This window comes from Rattus norvegicus, chromosome 8 (assembly GCF_036323735.1).
Source record: "Rattus norvegicus strain BN/NHsdMcwi chromosome 8, GRCr8, whole genome shotgun sequence".
In the NCBI taxonomy this organism is placed as follows: domain Eukaryota; kingdom Metazoa; phylum Chordata; class Mammalia; order Rodentia; family Muridae; genus Rattus; species Rattus norvegicus.
The window spans coordinates 52058109-52080923 of record NC_086026.1 but is presented as its reverse complement, the minus strand read 5'-3'; the positions used below and the strand labels follow the sequence as shown (position 1 = coordinate 52080923).

The 22815-nt window shown below is 48.6% G+C and overlaps 1 protein-coding gene across 7 annotated transcripts in view; it reads left to right on the top strand.

Annotated features, from left to right (window-relative positions):
* The window catches only part of Grik4 (glutamate ionotropic receptor kainate type subunit 4), a 426707-nt gene that overhangs the window by 147828 nt on the left and 256064 nt on the right, over positions 1-22815 (top strand). The gene's annotated exons all lie outside the window — the stretch shown is intronic.

The following is a 22815-nucleotide window of genomic DNA, read 5'->3' as shown; positions in this document are numbered from 1 at the left end:
GGCTTTGCTCAGGGTACATAGGCAGAGGCTGCTCTTTGACAGTGGTTTGCTCCTGTATCTGAAGACATCTGTGTTAAGGTACCAGATGTTGCAGGGGTGGGGCGTTCCTCAGAGTGAGTCAGTGGCTTCCTCCAAGCTAAGAATTTCCACGTCTACGTCATGGTCTTTTGAGCACATTGGTGACACAGAAAAGGGAGAGAGTGCCACTTTGCCAGCAATACTCACAAATTCCCCTCAGGAGCAGGGATCTAACAACATGAGACTGTGAGCTTTCAGCTCACAGATGAAATAACAGGGATTTTCCCAGAGATGACAGAACACAGACGCGTGCAGCCCCGGGGGCCTCTGTAAGAAGCTGCCTCTAGGGGCTGCTCCCAGGAGACTCCAGTCATTAGCTCGTGCTGGGGTAGGCTTGCAGTGGGTGTGCCCGGATCTCTGGGGCACCACCCCAAAATCTCAGAGCAACAACTCAGAGAGGAGGGAAGCCCAGAGATAAGGAATTCCCCTGTACTACTTCACTTCTTGGAGAAGTTGGATGCGAAAAGGTCCCATCTTGGGGCAAGGGCAGGTGAATGCTAATTGGAGCGCATCTGGAAGCTCAAGAGTAATGGAATTGAGGTTGAGTGGCGGCAGTCGGTGGCCCCAGTGAAGATGGAATAGGGTGTTGAAAATGATCTCTGCTGCCATCTTCAGAAGGGTCCTTTTATTTAATCAGCCTCTCACTTGGCTGTCATGGGGATGGACTCTCAGAAAGCAAGGGGGCACCTGTGAGGGGTTGCTGAGGAGGAGGGCCCACCTGCTCCTGGAGACTGAATGCTCTGCTCTTGCTTGCTTCCTGCTGGGTTCTGAATTGATATTCCTCTTAGCATGAAGCCACAAGGATGGTCTCCTGGCACAGCATGGAGGTCACATTCAGGCTTGATGTCCCAGACCCCACGGAACAGTCCTGGTCTTAGATTTTGTTTTTTTGATTTCATGTTCTCATTCTTATGTGCATTGGGAGAAATGACTCAACCTTCCTCACACTCAATTTCCCATCCCTAAGCAGGCAATAATAGTGCTTATCACTAATTAATTAATTGGTATTAGCTCAGAGGAACATTATAACGTACCACGAGCAGCATATGGCACATCGTAATACTTCGTAAATATTAGTTCTGGTCCTTGTGTTCCGTTCACAGGACGGTATTTAACTCGACGATTCTGGCAGCCGACTGCGTGGCCCCTATAGGGCGGTGAAACGGCGAGGCCTTCTCTGACACGGGGACCTGGAATTAAATTATAGTTCTGCATGTGACCTTGTGCAAATCGAATTATTTGGCCTCCGTTGGCTGCCATAAAAAAAAAATGGGATGACGATAAACTCACCTTGCATGATTATTGTGGCTTGCGTGAGAGATAACGTATGGAAAACAGCTGGCGGGACGCTTGACAGTCAGTAGGACGTCAATAAATAATAACCGTTATCAGTAGCGCTCGCATGATTGCTAATACTATAGTTTTTCCACTGCCGCCATAACAAATTACCACGAATTTAGCAGCTTAAACAAGACAAATGCATTATCTCTGTCTAGTTCAGAAGTCTCACTGAGCTCAAGATAAGATGCTCCTTCCTGGGGGCTCTTACAGAGCATCTGTTCCCTGCCCATCTGGGCTGCTGGTGGAATTCGCTTCCTTGTGGTTAGAGGACCAAGTTCCCCGCTTTCTCCTTGGCTTCTGCTAAGAGCCCTTTCCAGCTTGTAGTGGGCTGAGGGTTCGTCCATGGCTTCCTCCCTCTACATTCGAAGCCAGCAATGGTGAGTTGAGTCCTTCTTACGTCCACTCCCGCAGCTGCAACTGGGACACGGTCTCTCGGATTAAGGAGTTCTGAGATTATCGTGCCCGGGGCTGTGATCCCAAGTCACCTCTCCATCTTAGCTCAGTCATCAAAGTCAACCTCAGTGGAACCTGAGATCTCCTTTTCTAAGTAAAGTAACCTAGTCTTGAAGCCAGGGCATAAGCCTATTCAGGGCCACTGTGCTGCTCACCAGTTACTATGGTTAGCCTCTAAAGGTAGAAGCCTGGGTCACAGAAAGTTCTTGTGAACAGTATCTGACGCAGGTGACTCTTGGATACTGTTCCCAGCCCAAACTTTAGCCTGAGTTCATGGATTCCCAGTGTCAATCATTGTTCGTTTTGCTTGAGAACCAGGCATCCCAGCCCACCGGAGCCAAAGTTGCCCATGGTGGAAGTCACCGTATAAGTTGGTCACGTTATAGAAACTGAGCCCATGCCAGCTGTACAGAGGCAGCCGGGAAGGTGCTGTGTAATAGGAAGTGCTTTATCACTGTGATTTAATAATCTCAGCGTTTCTCACATGTCAGGGCACTGGCAGAGTAGTCTACAAGCTGAATGCTATCTGAGGCTGTCACGTGGGCTTGGCCGGGCTCAGCATGGAGTGATGTGTTTATTTCCTGTCACAGAGCCTGGAGAAAAGAGTATCCCCCAGAGTCCTGGCAGACTCTTACTCTGCCTCCTGTCATCCTTCCTGCAGGGACAGGGCCCCTTGTGTGTTAAGAAGTAACTGTGGGGGGTTGGAGATTTAGCTCAGTGGTAGAGCGCTTGCCTAGGAAGCTCGAGGCCCTGGGTTCAGTCCCCAGCTCCGAAAAAAAAAGAACCAAAAAAAAAAAAAAAAAAAAAGGAGTAACTGTGGGAGAGAGGCATTGAAGGCCTGGTGTCTGTACCTGATCTAGCCTGTCCCTCTGTCCTCTGGAACTTTGTGATATGGACTGTGCACTGCAGTCATATTCTGCTTGTTAGAAGGGAAGGCTCCCAGAACACAGGACTAAAGAGTCATGAAATCAAGGTAGAGGTATATGCTTAGGCTGTGATAGTGATTGTGGTGGTTAGGACAGTGGCCATGCTGGCATAGACTGTGGTGGTCTGGGGACAGTGGGCATGCTGACATTGACTGTGATGGTTCAGGACAGTGGGCATGCTGGCATTGACTGTAGTGATCTGGGAACAGTGGGCATGTTGGCGTTGGAAATGTCTTGTCCTTCCCAGATATTTTCACCATGGCTACCCAGAGTAGATTGCATGGCTGTGGACGTGGCTTCCAAAGACTGTATTTGGGAGATGGAGCCGCCATCACAATTACCGAACACTTACTGTGCACATCACTTTCTATACATTCCGTAAGTCAGGCTTTACCGCCTCTGCAGGGGATAAGACCTGGCATTTGAGTGTAGAAACTCTTGTGTTAGCGGATCAAAGGCACCCACACAGAGGTAGAACAACAGAGCGTTTGAACCAGGTTTCTTGAGTGACAGCTTTGTGCTCTGTTCCTTACATGAAACCTCTCTCTGGCGAGTTCCCACAATGGAGCTCTGAGGCCACTGGCTGTGCCTTGTGGACCAGGAGCTGGGGAGAAGGTAGGCATGGCCATTACTTGCCCCAGACCACGGTGAAGCTTTAAGGCAGAAACCCCACCTCAGTTCCACCCTAGCTCTGCAATTTCCCTTTGAGAGAGGGGTAGGGAATGAGGGAGGGAGAGAGAGTGACTGTGGGGGGAGGGGAAGGGGGGCAGGGAAGAAAGGGAAGGGGAGGAAGGAACTAACTCAGCCTTGAACTGCAGGAGTAGCACTGCCGAAGGTACCTTAGGCTAAAAATAAGAGCCCAGACTGCTGTGCTTTAAGGGGCCAAGTCTGCACGCTGGCTTTATTTATAGTTGCTTATTTATTATATTCCAAATGGTGTTTAAGCAGGAATCAAATGGCAGTGATCTTTGATTACTTATGTGGCTAATGGCTGAACATATATTATTATTACTGTGTATTTAGTGCTGCTAAGTGTACTGGGTACTTCTTCTGGAAAGCCACCAAGGAAAGGGGTTAGGAGAATGGAGCAAGCCGTAGCTTGGTAGATGGTGCAGGGGGTCGAGCCAAGGAGGTGGGGTTACAGAGCTCCAGACCCTGATCCTCAAGGGAGAAGCGTTGGGGTAGTAGAGAGAATGCCATGAAGAGTAAAGAGAGGTTTAAGGTTAGAGTTTCCGCTTGCGAACCAGAACTGTCTGGCCTCAACATTAAGAGGGACTTACATGGGATAGTTACTTTGTGTCAGGCCTGATGCTAAGTGTGTCCAAGGTAATTGAATCCTGCTACCCTCTCCATCATTATACACAGGGCAAAGCTGAGATGCAGAGAACTCTAGTGAGGTACTCTAGGATACAGCAGGTAGGAGGCTGTGATAAGCCATTCCATCTAGCCTACTACCTCGGCTGAAGCCTAACGTTTTGAGTCAAGCAGCTCGGGAACAGAGTGGAGAGCTTGTTGTCCTGGAACATGGAGTTGAGTGTGAAGAACGATGGAGTTGGCTTCCACTGTTTCTTCCTGCAGTGTTCACAGCTCACTCAGAGCCCGCTGTCTGCAGTCCTAGGGCATGGCTCACCCAGAGCCATCTGATGTAAGCCCCGGAGGATCCCTGGGGTGGGATCAGGGATGCCAGACTTCGATGACAGTAGATCCCTGAGCCAGCTGGAGCTTGCTCTCCAGACCCAGGGAGCAGAAGAGGATTGGAGGTGGGTGTGGTCTGCCTGGGTGCTGCCAAGTTTAAGGCATGGAGATGTAAAACCTCGTGTCTCTGTCCTTGGGGCACCTGAGAAGAGCCCTGCTCTCCTCTCAGAGAAAGCACACGGTGCTACACTCCCAGGCCAGTCTGACACTGCCTCTGCTCGATGCCATTCTGCTCTTCCTGTTCTTTCCTTCTCCCTCAGGTTCCTCTGGAATGAGCTTGTCAAAGAAGGGGCAGAGAGGCTGTTCTGTGCCTTATGGCTGACTTTGGGGAAGGGAATGCATTTGCTGTGGCTCGCCCTGGGCAAGAGAATTCCTATCTTCTGTGGCCTGCCTCAGGGGGAAAAGAGGAATGAGATGCAGACAAACCGGAGAAGGTGGAGAATCCTCAATCTGAACTTTTGAGCCTTAAGGTTCGGCCTGCCTAGGCACCATGTTTGCTGCACCATGTTCTGAGTCATAACAGCAGTTACTAAGCGATGGCTAAGTGACCATTCATAAGAATCCTTTTTATGCTTGACTGGTATGGTATTTGCTCTGCTGGCATCCACATTCCCACTAGATTTGAAACTGGGGACAACGGGGAAAGAGACAAGGCTGAAATGGGCTGTTACATAGAAGATCAGCAGAGCAGAGTGACTCCTATCAGGGAAGGAGTCTGGCACACCTGAAGGAGGAAGGAAAGACCTCCTGGGGGTACAGGGAGGATTCCAGGGCTCCCCTCCTCTCTGCAACACTGATGTCTACTACCTGGCCTTTCAATTATGTCCAAATGCATGCTGTGAAGCCTTTGACCTTTAGAAGAAGGCTCCTGTGCTCTTGGCCCAGCATCATGTGAGTAGGGCCACCCTGCGGTGGCGTGAGCTGGCCTCAGGCCTTTGTATGTTTTCAATGCTGTCCCTCAGAGCTGGTCCCTTCATCTGAGACCCAGCCAGTGGCCTCCTGGGGCTCCGCTAGATGAAAGGGGACTTGAAAAGAGGATCTTTGGATAGTAGAACAAATCACAGACAGGAAGCCAGGGGGAAGAGGAGTGTGGGGTAGAGAAAGGAGCCAGGGAGGGACCTGTGTCAGTAGAACTTGGGGTACAGGCAGGAGTACAGGCAGAAGAAAGCCCTAGATGTGGACAGCTGGGGAACTTGAAGGGCTCAGCACCCCATTAAGCCTCAGTGTTTCCTAGCTGTGGCCTGCTGGATCCCTGTTGGGTCTGCGATGTTCCTGCTTTGAGGCTGCGGCAGGCCTATTTCTGCCTCTCCATCATCTCTTGTGCTGCTATGTCCTCTCCTCTCCCTCAGTTCCTTTCGCCCCTCTATATATTCACTGCCCACCTGGGCCTGAGTGATCCCCTGATGAAGTGCCGTGTGGCTGTTGGCTTGCTCTCTCTGTTTTACAGACAGGTTCAGAGAGCCCAGAGGCGGAGGCCTGGTTTAGGAGAGGGAGGGTAATGAGGACAGAGAGCAGCGGCTGCCCACTTAGATCAGATTTTAATAAAGCTTCCAGCTAACCTAAATCATCCTAGTCATAGGCGGCCCATTAGCTCTGAGCGTGGGGGTCAGCTCAAGGCTGTCTCCTCAGGCCTGGGTTAGGCGGGAGTGTAGACAGGCTGCTGGACAGAGAGGAGAGCAGGCCCCCTTGACGGTGAGGGTTAGGGCTGTGAGAGCATCGCTGGAGGGGAAGGCTCTCAGAGGGGAAGCAGAACGCCTGCTCTTTCGGCAGCTGTTAATTAGTTGCAGATGATGAGATAATTCATAAAAATTAGCAATGATTTCCTTCATTGTGTTAATATCACCGGGCAATAAAACTGCTGCTAAGGATGGCTTTTCTCTGCATCCAGGAGCAGGGTGTCAAGGAAGAAGCAGTCCTCCACAGGGCTATATAGAGGGAGAGAAAAGGGAAACAGAGCTGGTGAGGACAGGAGAAGGGAGTCATTCCCAAGCCTTGGCTGGAGCCATTGGAAAGGTGTTGATCCGAAATGCAAATCGTGGTGTCTCAGTGCGCCAGCTGGGGAGAAGTGGTGTCACCTTGGTAACCATGGGCTGGGTGGAGGGCTGAAGAGCCCTGAAGGTTTTCCATGTTGTACCTCAGATGAAAGATGGTGGCAGCCAGAGCCTTAAGTTTCTCCTGAGGAGCAGGGAGCTGACCGATCCCACAGGGGAGTCCCTGGAGAGTACTTGTGTATTTAGCATGTGGCTGCATCTGGCCTTGACCTTGTCCATCTGTGGCACCTGATGCTTTATTCTTGTGTACCAAGCTCTGCCTTCACTGGTTAATGTGAGTTTCTCAGTGTGCCAAGAGCCTTTCTCATTTAGCGCCTTGTCCATGCAGTGCTGTCTGTCAACTCTGGACCATGATTTGCAATCTCCTTTTAAAAAAAAATGCTGGCCAAAGCCAAGTGTGATGGTGCATGCTTTTAAAGCCACACTTTTAGTCTCTGTGAGGCCAAGGCCAGCCTGGTCTATTTAGTGAATTCCAAGCCAGCCAGAACTACACAGAGAAACTCTGTCTCAAACAAACAAACAAACAAACAAACAAACAAAAAAAAAAACAACCAACCAACCAACCAACCAACCAGCCAACCAACCAGCCAGCCAACCAACCAGCCAACCAGCCAGCCAACCAACCAACCAACCAACCAACCAACCAACCAACCAACCAACCAATCAAATGTATGACAAAATCTGACCAGCTTCTATTTTCTGATCCTAAGGTAAACTGTTGTTCCCTGTAGGTCTGTGGTTCTCAACTTTGTCATGGTGTGACCACAGTTCCTCATGTTGTGATAACATCCAACCATAAAATTATTTTTATTGCTACTCCATGGCTGTAATTTTGCTATTGTTTAAATCATAATGTAAATATTCATGTTTTCTGATAGTCTTTGAGGTTTTGACTGACAGGTTGAGAACCACTGCTATAGATAAACATATTCCTTGCACCTTGCGTGCCTGGTTTGATCCCCATACTGGACTCTCAGAGTGATGAGTAGGTAGTTTCTTTTCTGATAAAGCCCAGGCTCACATTCCTGGCAGGGATGTATAGAGAGTGCTGTGTACTCTATTCCCTGCCTCCTATTCTGTCTGCTCCCAGTTCTCTAGACATGCCACACTTTCATATCTCTGTCTTCATACCCAGAAGGGTGTGTCCCAAGTGTCTGCCTGGTGGATCCTTGTAATTCTCTACCAGCATCTTTAACGTCAAGCTCCCTGTGAGGTGTTCCCTGACAAAGTTCACTGCTTCTCATTGTATGCCTTCCTTGTGCATCCTTTTCTGGTAGCAGCTTTCCTTTGGTGCTTGAATCCACCAAAGGAAACATTGACTAATTTGAGAACATTGACTAGTGCAGAGTAGAAGTTTCCTAAATTGTTGAATAAACGAGTGAACTAAAGCTCAAATATGATGTTTGTGATAGGCATGGACTTTCATTTTTTAAATTAGTTACTGTCACTTGTGTATATGCGTGATATGGAGAGATTTCACAAGAGAGTCACTTTCTCCCTCTTCCTTTACATGTGTTCCACAGCAAGCATCTTTACCTGCTGAGCAATCTTGCCCACACCCTACCCTCTATAGTACCATTTATTAACCCCATGATTAGAGATAATATTGGCTTAGGGGAGAGATAATGAAGAGGTGAGATGTAAACAGATCTGGTTGGCATTAAGCTGACTGGTCTTGGTAGTGAGAACAGGTATGAAGGATGAAGAAGAATTTAAGAATGATCAGCCAGGTAGCCATGGATAATGGATGTTGCTTATTGAGATACAGAGGGATCCGAGGAGCAAGCTTGGGGTTAAGGCAGAGAGATATAAATTCCATTTGTAGACGTTAGATTTGAGTTATTTAAAAGACAAGTGGAGACACCAGGGAGTCAAATGGACATAAGATATTAGATCACAGAGAAGCAGCCTCAAATAGAGATAGGAACAAGGGAGCTATTTGGTGTCCCAATGGCTGCCAGAACCAGAGGGCTAGGCAGCCTCCAAGTGGGAAGATGCGTGGGAAATACAGGGGAAGACCAAGTACCAGGCAGCCTAGATGACTGCTTAAAACTGAAAACGATGAAGGGTTCTGGGGCCATTACTCAAAATGGACATAAACTAATGAATACATAATGAACTTCAGGGCCAACTCTGAAAGATGACTTGATTTGTTTTTCAAGACAGGGTCTCTCCATGTAATAGTCATGGCTGTCCTTTGTAGACCCTGGCCTCAAACTCAGAGATCAGCTGGCCTCTGCCTCCCAAGTGCTTGGAGTAAACGTGTGTACTGCTGCACAGCTCGAACAAGATACCTTGACCAGCAGGGAAAAGCAGAAGGCTGTGAATTTTGTATCTGGGGGCAGCAGGGTAGATTGATGAACCATGATCAGAGAGCCATGAGAGAGTAGGAATGTTCTGAAGAGATGGACTCTCACTATGTTCTAGATAAAGCAGCCATTAGCTCTTGAGTGCTCCTCTGCGAAGGTAGGCAGTTATCTCTTGTGAAGACTTGGAAGATCCTCAAAGGATAAGACAGGAACACGGTCTTGTAAATTAACCCAGAACTTTTCCAGTCCATTAACACTGTCTGGCAAGCCTCCTTTGTTGCTCTCTTGGGAAGAAATCAAAGCCAAGCAAGTGCAGCACACATTTGATTCCACGATGGCTGACTGGGTTTCTTGCTCATTCATACCCAATACCTCTCTGGCTAAATCTCTGCCAGCCAAGGTTAAGAAGAAAAAACGAGAGAGAGAGAGAGTATAGCATTTGATCACTGGTCTCTAAAAGCGTGAGGAGACATTTTTAATGCATACGAAAAGTTGAATGACCGTGAAGACAATCTAATAATTATAAGGGAAAATAGACTTAAGGGCTCAGTGGATGGTGTGGACAGGGTGAGGGACAAGGGCCTAGGAGGAGGACAGCTCTCCCTCTGCACCTGAATGGTCAGGGATCAGCTCTTCTATGCCTGTCCCATGCAGTGGTTTACCATAGAGAAGCAGAGTTGCAGTAAAAGGGGAATGGCATTATGTGGAATGGAGGTGGCTCAGGCTTCGCAGGAAGAGGACACTTAGATCTGCTGCCACCTGTCGGTGAGTGTGGGAAGGGGCTTGAAACGCAGCCACAGTAGATCAGTGATACCAAGGAGAACCTGGTTCTTATTTTCTTCTTTCTTCCTCCGCTCCGCTCCTTCCTCAGCTCTCTTTCTGATGATTTTTTGGAGAGCAGGATCCAAGTTCACTTCAGTGGAAGGATCTCGCCTATAGTAGGTCATTCTTAACTCTCATTTTGCCTTTGTCTTGAGTCGCATTGCATCTGAGTCTGAAGACTATTCCGGAGACCGTGAGGGTAGTCTATATGTGATGTCCGGGAAAAACAAATGTATGTTAATATCTTCAAAAGTTCGAGTTTCATGATACCCATGTCAGAACCAATTCAATTCTTGCTCCCACCCTGACATTTTAGATCTATGTCTCTGCTCATGTTTTCCCCTTTGCATGTAATTCTGCTCGTCCCAGAGCAGACACCATTGCTACCTAAGCCAGGGAGGCTCTGATGCACTCAGCTCTTGTTCAACTTCCTGCACCGCTCTGTGTGTCTTAGATCACTTGTATCTTTATTTAAGCATTTATAGCATCCTTTCTACAAGACTGAGAACTTCGTTCCGGCTGGGCTCGTGATCTTGTAATAGCCATGTTCCGCTGCAGGCTAGGCTACCTCAGTGGAGAGGATCTACACTGCTATCTTTATATGCTCGAGCTTGCCCGTCCTCTCCATCATGTGTAGGCTTCGGAAGGCATCTCCATATTTCTGCTTCGGAGTTACCTTGGCCATGATACCCTCTTATCAGGCACGCATTTGTAGGAATTTGTATTTCGTGAGTATGCGCCACCCGGGAAATGCAAGCGGCCGATCCGAAAGTCTGCTGATCACCAGGAACATCTAGTTTGGGGCTTTCCGTTGTCTAGGGATAACACAGAAAGTGAATCATCCATCCCTAAATCACAGAACTGTCTGTTTTGTTATCATTGCCTCTCTTAGCTTTCTATTCTCGAAACCCTCTGAAACAATTCATCAAGGATGTGCGACTCCTCTGTCTATTGACATGACGTACTTCTGGTGATGGATCAGACGTGCCGTGTCTTGAATTGTTACCAGGCTGTTACCGTAACGATACCTTACATCTGTGTAATGATTAGTAATTTGTAAAAAGACTGTATGTGTGTTGTTAGTTTTATCTGCAGTACAGAACTGAACAGCATGTCTCATAGCTCTGTTTGAGAGGTGAAGCAATCCAAGGGTAGGAGAATGAAATGATTTCTCCAGGCTCTCCATGCTTCAAAGGGGTCACAACCATGGCTTTTTTTTTTTTTTTTTTTTTTTTTTGCTCCTGGATTCCAGTGGTTCCCACTTGGTCATATACCTTTAAGGAGTCTCTCGTTCTTTAAGGTTCTGCCTGGACTAGAAGGATAGTTCCGTTGGAGTTCCCTCCCAAGCATGCGAACCCAAATTTCACCTGCAGAAGCTGTGTAAAAACCTTACCAGGCACGGCGGCAAACACTTGTGATCTCTGTGTTGGGGAGCAGTAACAAGATCCCCGGGACTCACTGGTCAACCATGCTGGCCTAATTGGTGAAATCCAGCCATATGAGAGGCTCAGTCTCAAAAGAAGTACATTCATTTCTCTGGATGACGTGTACAGACACATGCATCTGAACACACGCATAGGTATGAACACATGTACTCTTTCTCACATACACACACTAAAGAGAAGGGTGTCTTAAAATTTACTTTAAAACTTTTTAGCAAATTCTGCCTTTCTAACTGGTTATTGAAGCTTCATCCCATTTGCATAGTTTCTTGTTATTATTATTTTTTTTGAACAGAATGGTCCCATTTAATTCTTCTTTCTTCTATTACCTCTGCTCTCTGGATCACCCGTGAGTCTGCTTCTGTTGCCTGCCCCCCCCCCCCCGAGTTGGCCATCCAGTTCTTGCTTTGACTGTGCCTGGGGTTTTTGAAAAACCCGAATGCTGAATATTGTACAGGATGCAGGGTGTAGATGCCGCCGTTTGCTTCAGGAGAGGCATAGCTCTTTGCCAATTACATAGGAAATAAAAAGATTTTAATCCAATTAAAAACTGAACCAAGTCCAAGCTAGGTTTTGTCTTGATAAAGCGTTCGTTTGGTTCTCCTCTTTCTAGCCAGTACTAATTGAGAGCCCGGAGAGCTTACTGTATTCTTTCTGTTGAAGGCGCTGAATTCTAGTTCTATTTTTCACACAAGACTGCTTACATAAACCGAATAACTCACCTTCTCTGCTTTGTATTTTTAAAATATTCTTCAATATATTCTCTCTCTTTTTTTTAGCAAAGACTTCCACCTGCGGTTATTTAGTTTCACCTCCTAGACAGTATTTAGCTTCGCAGCTCTGTAACTGACCTGAAGAAGTCAGTGGACTATAATCAGGGGCCTTCCAAGTCCACAGTTCTAACTCTGTCCTGTTCAAAGTCTAAGAGGAACCCGCAGGGCTTCTTTGTCCCCCTGTACCAATCCATCAAACAAGACTGAGTCCTCAGCTCATTCTGTGACTACAAGTGCCTGAGCCCAGATGAAAGGCCACTCTAGAACATTCTAGAACAGCTTCCCTTCTGCGGTCGCCTCTTCCCCTCTCCTCTCTGCCCCATCGAGTCTCCGATACCTTGAAACACTGCATGTTGTGTTTTCTCCAGTCCTTCCGTTGTGCTCAGTGGAAGTATTGATCTAGCACAGGCTTTCCCATCCTACCTGGATGTCAGGCACTTATTGTTAACACAGGAGTGTCATAGGACTACAAGGGCAGTTCTTAGCTGGGGGCCTTTGTAGGTGGCCCAGCCAACTAGAGGCAAACTGCCTAAGGCTTTCCCCAGTCTCTGCCCAACCAGGAAGGAGGCAGAGAAATGGATGGGAGTGGAACGGGAGCCGGGAGGAAGGCATTCATTAGGCTGAGGGATGAGGGCTCCGCAAACTCAGGAGGCCTTGATACTCTATCAGGCTTCTAATGATTTTGTCAGAGTGTTAATCCCCCGGGTGAGCAGCAGCATTTTGATATCAGCAAACAGATTGTGTTTCAGCCCAGATAACCCAATGTGGAGCCCTGCATGCGAGTCGAAAATAATTCATCACGTTTCAATGGGATTGAGAGAGGCCAGTCAGGGATGATTTATGTTGGAAACAAGGTGACAGGGCTTAGAGCAGGATTGTGACATGAGGGACAGGCTCCAGTGTGTGTCAGAAAAGGAGTGTGTTTATGTACATGGGTGTGAATGGGAGCCCCCGTGTGCACGGCGGGCAGGGTCATACTCTTCTGCCACCGACTCTTGATCCTGAATGGCCAGTTTGGGTCTGTTCTGGGAGCACTGAGATAAAGAAGATGACAGTCCTACTCTTCCAACCTTCTCCTGCTGCTAGTGGAGCTCACAAGTTGGTCACATAATGAAGTCAGCCGTGCTAGGGGTGAAGGCTAGGGTGAAGGGAGACTCTGCCATACTGGAGGCAGGAGGCAGGGATCAGGACAGCAAGATTATCACCTCCAGATGGGTGGGGCAGAGGGCTTTCCAGGAAAAAGGAAAGGGTTGAGGAAATGAACTTGCTGCAACAGGCATATATGCACGCACATCACATGCACGCACAATATACAATACACAAGCACATACACACATACCACATCATACACACATATGCACATACACACACACACAGCACACACACGCCACACCACACATGTCAGCATCCTAAGGTGGAACAGAAGCTTCTCCTGGTGCAGCACAGGGAGCCAGTGTGTCTTCCCCTTCTGATAAAGTCACGAGATTTAGTCATGGGAACACCACCCTTTTGATCCTAACTTCCTCCCTAGGGTCTGTCTCTAAACACTACAGACGTCTAACGCCTTAAACTCCAGCATGAATTTCAAAGGGGACAAACCACGTTCAAGTAAGTCAAATCACATTTGTGGAATAGATTCAAGATGAGAGACAGAAGCCAAGTAGAGGTCAGGCCATGCAAACTCCACTCTTTTGGGGGTGGGGTGGGATGTATGTGTGTTTGTGTATGTCGTACTGGTATGTGTGCAGTGGCCGGTTGTTTTTTGTGTGTGGTGTGTGTGTGCACATGTTTATATGTGAATGTATGCATGCATATGTGTGTGTGTGTGTGTGTGTGTGTGTGTGTGTGTGTGTGTGTGTGTGATAAAGACCATGAGAGAGGGGAAATTTTAAGCAGAGGAAGTGAGGGAAAGAGACAAATAGAATCTATAGGACATGAAATCTGGACTATCTGAGGGGAAGGAAGGAAGAGAACTAACAAGAGAGGATTGTGGGCGGGGGAGGGCTGTAGGGGGAGGGGAATGAACAACAATAAAGTATAATGAGGCACCTGTATGAAAATGCTGTAATGGAACTCATTACTTTTTATGCTAACTTAAAAGTTAATAAAAAAGCAAAATAAAACAAATGACCTGGACCGTGGCATCATTATTAGCAACAGAAAACAGACTAAGAAGATGCGGAACCTGGCTTTTCTTCCTGAGATACGGACCCCACTGCTTACACACAGCCTGGGAACTTCCTAGAGTTTCTGTAGCTGGCTCGACCCTTTAAGCCTGCTCAGTATGCATGGCCTGGCCACACCTGCTTTCCTTCCTCCCTCACCATCTTCTGCACCCTCTGCCACCTGCTACTCCACACCTTTATTTCCTGACTTTACACAGCTACTCTCGGCTTCAGAGGACAAACAGCATTTCCCCTGCCTTATAACTTTGATCCTGATACCCCATACCCTACCTGGCCTTCTGCGACATCACCACCTGATGCTAGTCTAACCTCTGCTCAAGACTCAGGTCATATGTGACTCCTTTCTAGAAACTTCTGTGATGCCCAAAGACACGGAGAATCATTTCCCTGCTAAACTACCTAATAACCCAACACTCGGTTAAGTGTTTACAGCACTTTATGTATGCAGGAGACCGCTTTCTCTGCCCACCAGAGCAGGCTCCTTAAAGGCACAGAGATGTGTTCATCTTTGAAGTCTCCATTGCAGCTCACAGGTAGCTTGGTTATTTCTGGTATTCAATATGTATTTATTGATTAAATAAATAAATGAGTATCGAATAGGCTTTCCAAGGGTTTTGCTGCAGGTGTCTCTTTTTTATAATTAAAGTTCTTTTTAAAAAGTCAATTTCAGGCATGAAAACAACCTAACTTTTGTGTGAGGTTTGAGAGGGAGTGTAAAATTGACTTAAGAGTGTGTGGGTGGGTCTGGAAAGACGGCTCAGCAGCTAAGAGCACTGACTGCTCTTCCAGAAGACCTGGGTTCAAATCCCAGCACCCAACTGTCTGTAATTCCAAGAGAGTTCACACAGACATACATACAGACACCATACCAATGTACCTAAAATAATTAATTAATTAGAAAAAAATGTGTGTATGATATTTGTGTGGATGGAGAAATGCTGCTCTGTCTGTTATCAACTGTACAGATCCAGCTGCCCTCAGCAGTCCTGGTCCCCAGGCAGAATTCTCCTCCCAGCATGTGAATGATGGGTGATAGCCAAGTGCAGTCTTGGTACCCCCGAGGGATTGGCTTCTGGCCCCCTTCAGATAGCAAAATTCCCACAGGTTTAGGTTGTACATAGAAAATGACATATATTTGCAGATAGCCTACACGTGTCTTCTTGTATGCCTTAAGCCACTTCTAGATTAGTTATAGTCCCAATACAGTGTCAGTGCTGTGTAGATAGATGTCACACCCCACTGTTTGGGAAATGATGATAAGGAAAAGCCTGTGCATGTTTGGTGAAACTGCAGCTATGGTCCATGGTCAGTCACATCTGTGGAGGGCCGAGCACATGGATGTAGAGAGGATACTAGATAAGAATGCTCATGCCTGTGGCAGGAGAGGTGGCTTACGATAAAACCTGAGTTTAGTTCTCAGGGCCTGTGGGGCTGGTAAATGCCTGGAACTCCTGCTCCCAGGGGATCTGATACCTCTGGCCTCATGGGCACCTGCACTTATGTGTACATACCTATGCTCTCTGTCTCTGTCCCTCTCTGTCTCTCCCTGTCTCTGTCTCTGTCTCTGTCTCTCTCTCTCACACACACACACAATTTCAAAAAGAGTAAAAGATACATCTTAACAAAATACTTGAGAGTAGGTTGAGATATTTAGAGAAGACATAGGGTCCTCTCTAAGACACACACACACACACACACACACACACTAGTGGGTATTGTCCACCTATGATGTTCTGCATCTCATGTTTGTATGCGTCTTTTTGCTCGCACCAGTTGGCCTTGCCATTGGTCCAGCCACCTACTCTTGCAGCATGCTTTGGTCACGCCTCACAAGGCTCAACCCTACTACCCTGGCCCTCTGGGTTCAGGCTCTCCTCAGCAGAGCCAAACGGATGTAGAAGGAACCTGTCTGTACCTGTCTCTTTGTATTGCCAGAGCGAGGCAGATGGTGAGCAGACTGGCAGCCAGAGGCCAGAGCCCCGAGAATCATGAATCGGGCATTTAGAAACGGCGGTTCTGCGTGGAAAGTAAGACCATGGTCAGAGTAGCCTGCACAGGCCCCAGCAGGGCAATTGCTCTCAGACCGGGACAAAGCATGGAGACCTGTGGCTTTTGCTTTCCAGTGGCTTTGCACCGTCAGTTATGTGTCTTGCCCCTAAATTCCCCACCGGCCTAGATTTAACTTTCTCTTATTTTAGTTTCAGGCCATTTCTTTTGGTAATGGTGTCCCAAGCTGCCTGAAATAATTCTCGCCCTTCTTTTATGTGGCTCTGTCTCGCATATTTATGGGACGTTATCATAGCCTCACAGGCCTTGGTTCTCTGGGTTGTACATATAATGTCCCTTTAACCTCCCTTTATAGGTCAAGCCTTCTAATTCCTTTAATCATTTTTATCACCTTCCTTGGTGTTCAGCCTTCTTCTTTCCCCTCTTTTGAGATCAATAAGGCCAAACTTCACAGTGCGTTTCAAGAATGACCCAAATGGGGGCTGTCGGGGACCCCTGCCATGGGCACTCCGCTCCTTTCCCCCCAACGATGCTCCTGTGAGACCTCCATGCTACCTTCACCTCCACTGTTCCCTTATAATCACCCCGAGCTGCTTCTTTGCATGGGGTGTCGGGGGGGATGCTTTTCTTCTTAGTGGCCCAATCCCAGGCTTGGAAAAAGGCACAGGAGATACCGAGGGCTCAGAAATGAAGGCTCAGAAGATTCTCTATAGAAGGAGGCAGCGAGCGCCTAGCATACGCCAGGCACCGTTTGAGACAGAGCTTGGTGACTTATTGTTCCTCCTTTCGGTTAAGGAAGCCACGGCTCGAATAGTTAAATAACTTTCTCCAGGACAGATATCTAATAAATGGCACAGGAGGGATTCGAACACAGACTGTGAGATGACCCCAAAACATCTTTCCTTTCCACCCTCTGCAGCCTTTTTTAAGGTAGGTGGGAGAGCCTTTTGGCAGGAGCTGCTGAGCTCTAGCGCAGTGGGCAGGTGAAGGCGTTCATGCTTCCCTCCTCCCCATAGAGCCTGGGTCCAGGGAACCAGTGGCTTTCTTCTGACATGACCTGGTCTGAAAAATACTTTCCCATGCTTTGATCCAAATGCTTCTCCCTTTAACCTGTCTGAATCCAGCTTATCTCCTGCCTTGTGAGTTGTGGGGCTCTCGTGCCTACAAATCCCATCAGTGGTCTGAAGAGGTGTATTAGGCTTACCGTTTGCATGTGCCCTGCTCCAGAGCAGGAGAGAGCTTCTATTAAAAAATGCTCCCACCCGGTACAGTGCCCCAACCCTTTCTTATCCACTCTCGATCAGGGATAAAGTGAGGGCACTTTGCTGTGAAGCCTACATGTGTGGTTGGTTTCACGGTAACACCGTCCCCCATCCTCTCTCTCTCTCTCTGTGCGAGCGATATAGTGGCATGGGGCCAGGATTTGATGGCAGAGTCACTAAATAAAGTAAAATGGCCAGGTTTCAGTGGTAATGGCTTGATTAGCTAGCTGTCTTTGTTGCCTCTCACTTGGGGTAGGGCGGCATCTACCACTGTGCCGTCGTCTTCTGTCCTACCCTAGAATAAATACCAAGGAATCCCTGTCAGAAAATGCCAGGGACGGACTTAGTTTGCCTACAGGAGCTGTGACAGCATCAATAATGCTCTGCAAGAGGCCAGAGAGTAGCCGACCCACCAGCTCTGGGAGAAGATTCCTAAGCTTGGCTTCTCATAATCACCCTCCTTCCCACCAGGGACCAACTGTCTTTGTTGTACTGGTCTTTGCGCTAGACGCTGGGGGCATAGAGCTGAGAGAGACGGGGCTATGTCCGAAGGGTGGATTGTGATGAGACTTGCTGCATGGAACTCCAGAGCCAGTACCCAACAGCCTTGGGCAGCAGTGCTGGAGAGAGAAATGGTTTTTGAGAGAGATGTAGTTGGTGTTGAGATTTAGAATTGGCCAGATGAACCAGAAGGCTGTTTCCTCTGGTTCTGGGGGATGGACAAGGAGACGAATCTGGAGTGGAAGCCAGACCACATTTTATGTGTGCCACAGCAGAGAACCCGAACCTTATTTTGGAACAACAGGCAGCTAGCTACTAAGGAGGGGCTTCAAGGAGAGCGTGTGCTTCAGCAATTTGAGTGTTAGATGAATCAGCCTGTGGTAAAATGGAGGTCACATTTGATGGGGATAGAACTTTAAACAGAGAACAATTAAGAACGCTTTTGGGATAGCCCATCAATCCAGCCACCCACCCTCCTCCACCCATCCACACACTGATAGCGTCAATAAAAGTTTGTTGAGTAAGCCATAACATGTGTTTGGAACTTCCTTGGTCACAGAAATATGTAAGAGAGCCTCTGACCTCCAACACTGGCAGAGGAGAGGTGAAGAAGCCGTCAAGCAGGCAGAGGAAGGGAGAGGAGCTGGAGGGTCTGCTGGTTCTCACAATAGCAGGGTTTGGTTTTTTTTGCTGACAGGAAGGTCAATCTCTGTTGGATGATCCAGGGTCTGGGTCAGGAGGGGCTTCCTCTTGTCTTTAGTGCCCTTGGGACATAGGCGCTAAGGAGAAGCAGTGCACTTAGGACAAGATGGCCAGGATCTTCTTTGTCTCTGCCCTAGTACTCTCATGTCCTTCTGTAATCTTTGGAGTTGCCTCTGGCCGCTGGAGTGGGCTTCCCACTGAGGTGGCCACTGAACAGGCACCACCAATGAGTGTAGCTATGCTGATTGCCCCAGCTTCCCATGGGTGTTTCAACAAGACAGCGGCAGGCTGCTGGTGGAGAGGTCTGGAGCAGGCGACAGTTTCTGGGCTGTAAGAGAGTTGGGCATCATCAGCAAGAGGAAGCTTGAGCACAGACTGAAGGAGTGGGGAGCAGTGGCTGCAAGCCAAGCCACCTTGCTGCTTCCACTCTTCATGTGACCTCCTGGGTTCCTTCCCCCTCCTCCAAGCCTTGGGAGCCTTCATCTATAAAATGAAATCAGACCAGTTCAGTGGTCCAAACTTAGTCCTGTTGGTTAAATGTTCCGTTCAAATAAAAATCACAGGAGGAATTCTCAACTTTAAAAAGTCGAGCATCTTGGGGGGTAGGAGGGGGGTGAGCAGAGCATCTGGGACTTGCCGACTGGGCTCCACCGTCTACCTCACCTCTCTGCTCCCAGCTGTGACTAATGGGGCTTCGGGTACCAGAGGTAGAGATGACATCTTAGGCCACATTCATCTGTGGATGTGGGAGCGAGGGCACTGCCTCCCACTGTTCCACCCAACAAAGCCCTTTTAGCACTTCTGTCCTTCTTGAGTCTAATTAAAACCCCAGCCCTTTCATTCGTTTCCTTTTGGAAAAGAACGGAGAGAAGTTTCAGCATGGGCCATAAAACACCGCAGCCTGTGACTTGTCTGCATAAGCTCCTGCAGCTTTGGCTCCTTCCAGGTTTCTATCCTCCCTCCAGCTTCATCATGGGGACCCCATTATTGCCTTTTCCCCTTCAGAGCATTTAAGAAGATATTTTTTAAAAAATCAGAGACTCAGGCGAAGCCAGGCCTGATGCTTTCCGCATTCAGTTTAAGGCCGATATGTCACATGGTCAAACTCCAAATGGAAGGACCTTGAGGTACTCCAGGACTCAGTCTGGGAGCCCGGAGGCTCGAGAATGTGAGCCAGGTTCACACTCACAAGCCAGGCTAGTCTCTAGCTGTGTGCATTGCTTCTGGCTTCCCCTCCCTGCCCTGGGTGAGGAGTTGTATGCGAGCCAAGGGCTGTCAGCAACTTCTAGCAGGGATGCAGACTTTCTGACATTGTCATCTACAAAGTTCACGTCCCAGAGCTGAGTGACGGAGTTATGAAAAAAGATCTCATAATATTTCAAGCAAGTGTTTGGTTTTGTGTAAGACTGTGTTCATATCCTCGGCTGCATGTGGCCATGGATCTCAGGTTGGGACTACCTTTGACAGCCAAAATGCCCCCAATTATGGTTTCTCCTAGAGCCATTCTGCTGTCTTCACTCCAGCCAATCTGTCTCCCACACAGTTCTGACCCTGCCTCTGGCCCGTGTCACCTGGTTCTCTTTTCAAAGGGCTTTCTGTGGCTTGCCGAGGGACGTTTTAGAAGCCGTACATCGGACCCAGGTTCTGGGAGAGCCTCTGTAATCCCTGAGGAATCTGGGAGAAGCCTCTTTGCTTACCTAGATGTCGGCTCTTCAGCAGCAAGGGCACTGGAGGCCATGCTTGTTAGAACTTCCATTTATGCAGAAGAGAGAGACCGGTCAACCGGTGGGGTCTGGTCACCCTGCCTGGAAAGCTGGCAGTGGCAAGAGGTGGGGACAGCTAGGCTGTCACTGCCTTGGCGGAAGCTCCGAGTTGAACTGAAGCAGGCTGTAGGAGGCTGGCACCCTCATGACTCAGGTGAGCTGCAGTGTCATTAGCCAGGGAAACTGGCTGTATACCGATCAGCTCTGCAGAGGCCTGGCGGGTTGGCGAATGGAGCCAGCACATGAGCTCCATAGATCCAGCATCCGGAGGTAACAGGATCAACATAGATTCCAAAGACCTCATACCACTCTCAGAGATCCTTTCTGTGGGCCAGAAGAAGCGGAGCTCAGCCACTCACAAGCCTCTCCTGAGGGGATAGGGGGCCTTTTCTCTTACAGAGATCTTCCTACCTGGTGGAGGGATCCCTGTTATCTGTCTCAGCAAAATGGGGCAGGGGGCGGGAGTGCCTCAGACTCGTCTTAGAAGTGACAATAGAGCTAACTAGCGCTAATTGACTGTTGATGCTGCAGGCTAATGAACCCTGGGAGTGCAGAGAGAATGGAGGAAGCACTGCAGGCGCCAAGGCTGAGCACATCTGTGCCAACGCATGTCTGCCCCAGTGGCAGCCAGGGACCTCAGTGTCATGCACTCGCAGTCCTGCAGAACGGTGGGAAACCTAGAGGGTCAGGCTGAAAAGAAGACCCCTTCATTAACGGAAATGTGCTTCTTTAAGGCCACAAAGGTGGTTGGCATTGGAGTCAAGGTTGGTGGTGGCGTTCAGGAAAGCTGGTGTGTCGTGACCTATGCGAAGGTTCCTCCTGGCTTGGCATGCTAGTGACGGGTATCCCAGGGTGGTTGAGTGAAAGTGACTGGAAGGGAACTGCTCTCCTGTGCCTGGACCCTCAGGGCTAGCTGCTCACGAGAGGTGGAGTCTGGTGACCTTTTGAGCAAGATTGTGGTAGCGAGGAATGTCTGGGGAGAATCGGTGGTGGAGGAAGGAGCCTTAAAGCTGAAATCACACGCACAATGCTCAAGGTCAGGCTGTGGAGGTTGGAGAGGTGACTTGAAGCCTGTGTCTGCCATGGAGGGTACAGTCGCAGTCTGGGGAACAGTGGGCATTAATGCAGATGGAGACAGTGTCTTCCAGATGTGTATTTTGGGGAGAGAACAGAGGCAGCTCAATTGTGAGAAAGAGATTTCAGGGGATTTCAGGGTCTGGTCACAGCAGGGGTGGCAGACAAGGGAAAGCAGGGGCTGAGGACAACTCCTGCCCCACAGTGCCAACCCAGACTCTGCTCTTTGTACCACCTTGCCACCTGCCTTCCCCACTCCTGGTTGTCAGAAGCCTTTAGACAGCTTGAGGTCCAGCTCCCTTCCTTCAAAGACCATAGGAGGAGACAGGTTTGTGGTAAGATGGCCCCACATCTAGCACCCTGAGGTCAGATTCTCATGCACTGTCATTGCTGCCATACCCTATCAAAGTCCCCTTCTCTTCCAAACTACTTCCCTTTGCCTATGCAACTACCTCACTCATCCAGAGCCATCGTGGTTTAACATAGATCAAGCAGCCAGTCTGACTGCTGAAGAAAGGATTGTGGGAGCCCTGGGGTAGCTGTGTTGATTACAGGAACCATGATGCACAGCATCTCATTCCTGATCTTGATGCTCGTAGCCAATGAGCGTGGGCTAGCGAAGCGGACTCTTCCCTTCCAACATTTGCACAGCAGTGCCGCACAGTCCCCGAACATTGATCTCTGCATGCTCTCTGGGTATGGGTTTGAGGTTCTCTATCTTTTCTGAGAGCTGCTCCAACATGGTCTCTGTGGAGGATCTCAGCTCCTTCTTGTCCCTTCTCACACCTACCTCCACCCCTCCTCTGCCTCCCTCTTATCCAAAGCCACAGTCTCTCTCTTTCATGTTCCAGAAGCTAGGGGTGGGGCGGTTTGGCTCTGCATGGTCCCCAGTGAACCCTAGTTAGTATAAGTCCTTAGTTAGATGATCCCCCTCCCTGCCATACAAAATGAGGGGCCATCAGCTCTAGAAAGGCTGCCTGCCTGTGGGGCAACCCACTCTCCTACCGATTCTCACACCTTGTATTTCCTGTTGCCATGACACCATCCATCCCAAAACCAGCTGCTTCAGTCCATTACAGCTGCATGTGACCCCCTCTGACTAGGCACCTAAGGCAGATCAGCCACCAGATACTGTGAGTGTGGAAAGGAAACATGGAAAGTTCCAGCACACGAATTCATCATCTCTTTTTATCCCTATAAACCTACCTTGGACGTGTTTATAAGCTGAGAAAATGGGGTATGGAGAAGCAGCACAGCTAGGGGCTTTTATAAATCAGTGCTGGCCAATAGGACTTTCTGTCATGGTGGAAATGTCTGCTTCAGGCAGTGTTGGCCCCCACACAGCCATGCAGCACTGAATGCAGAGGGCACAACCTAGCCGACGTTTTAACTGTATTTTGACTTACTTTAAAAAGTCAGCTGTGCCTCGT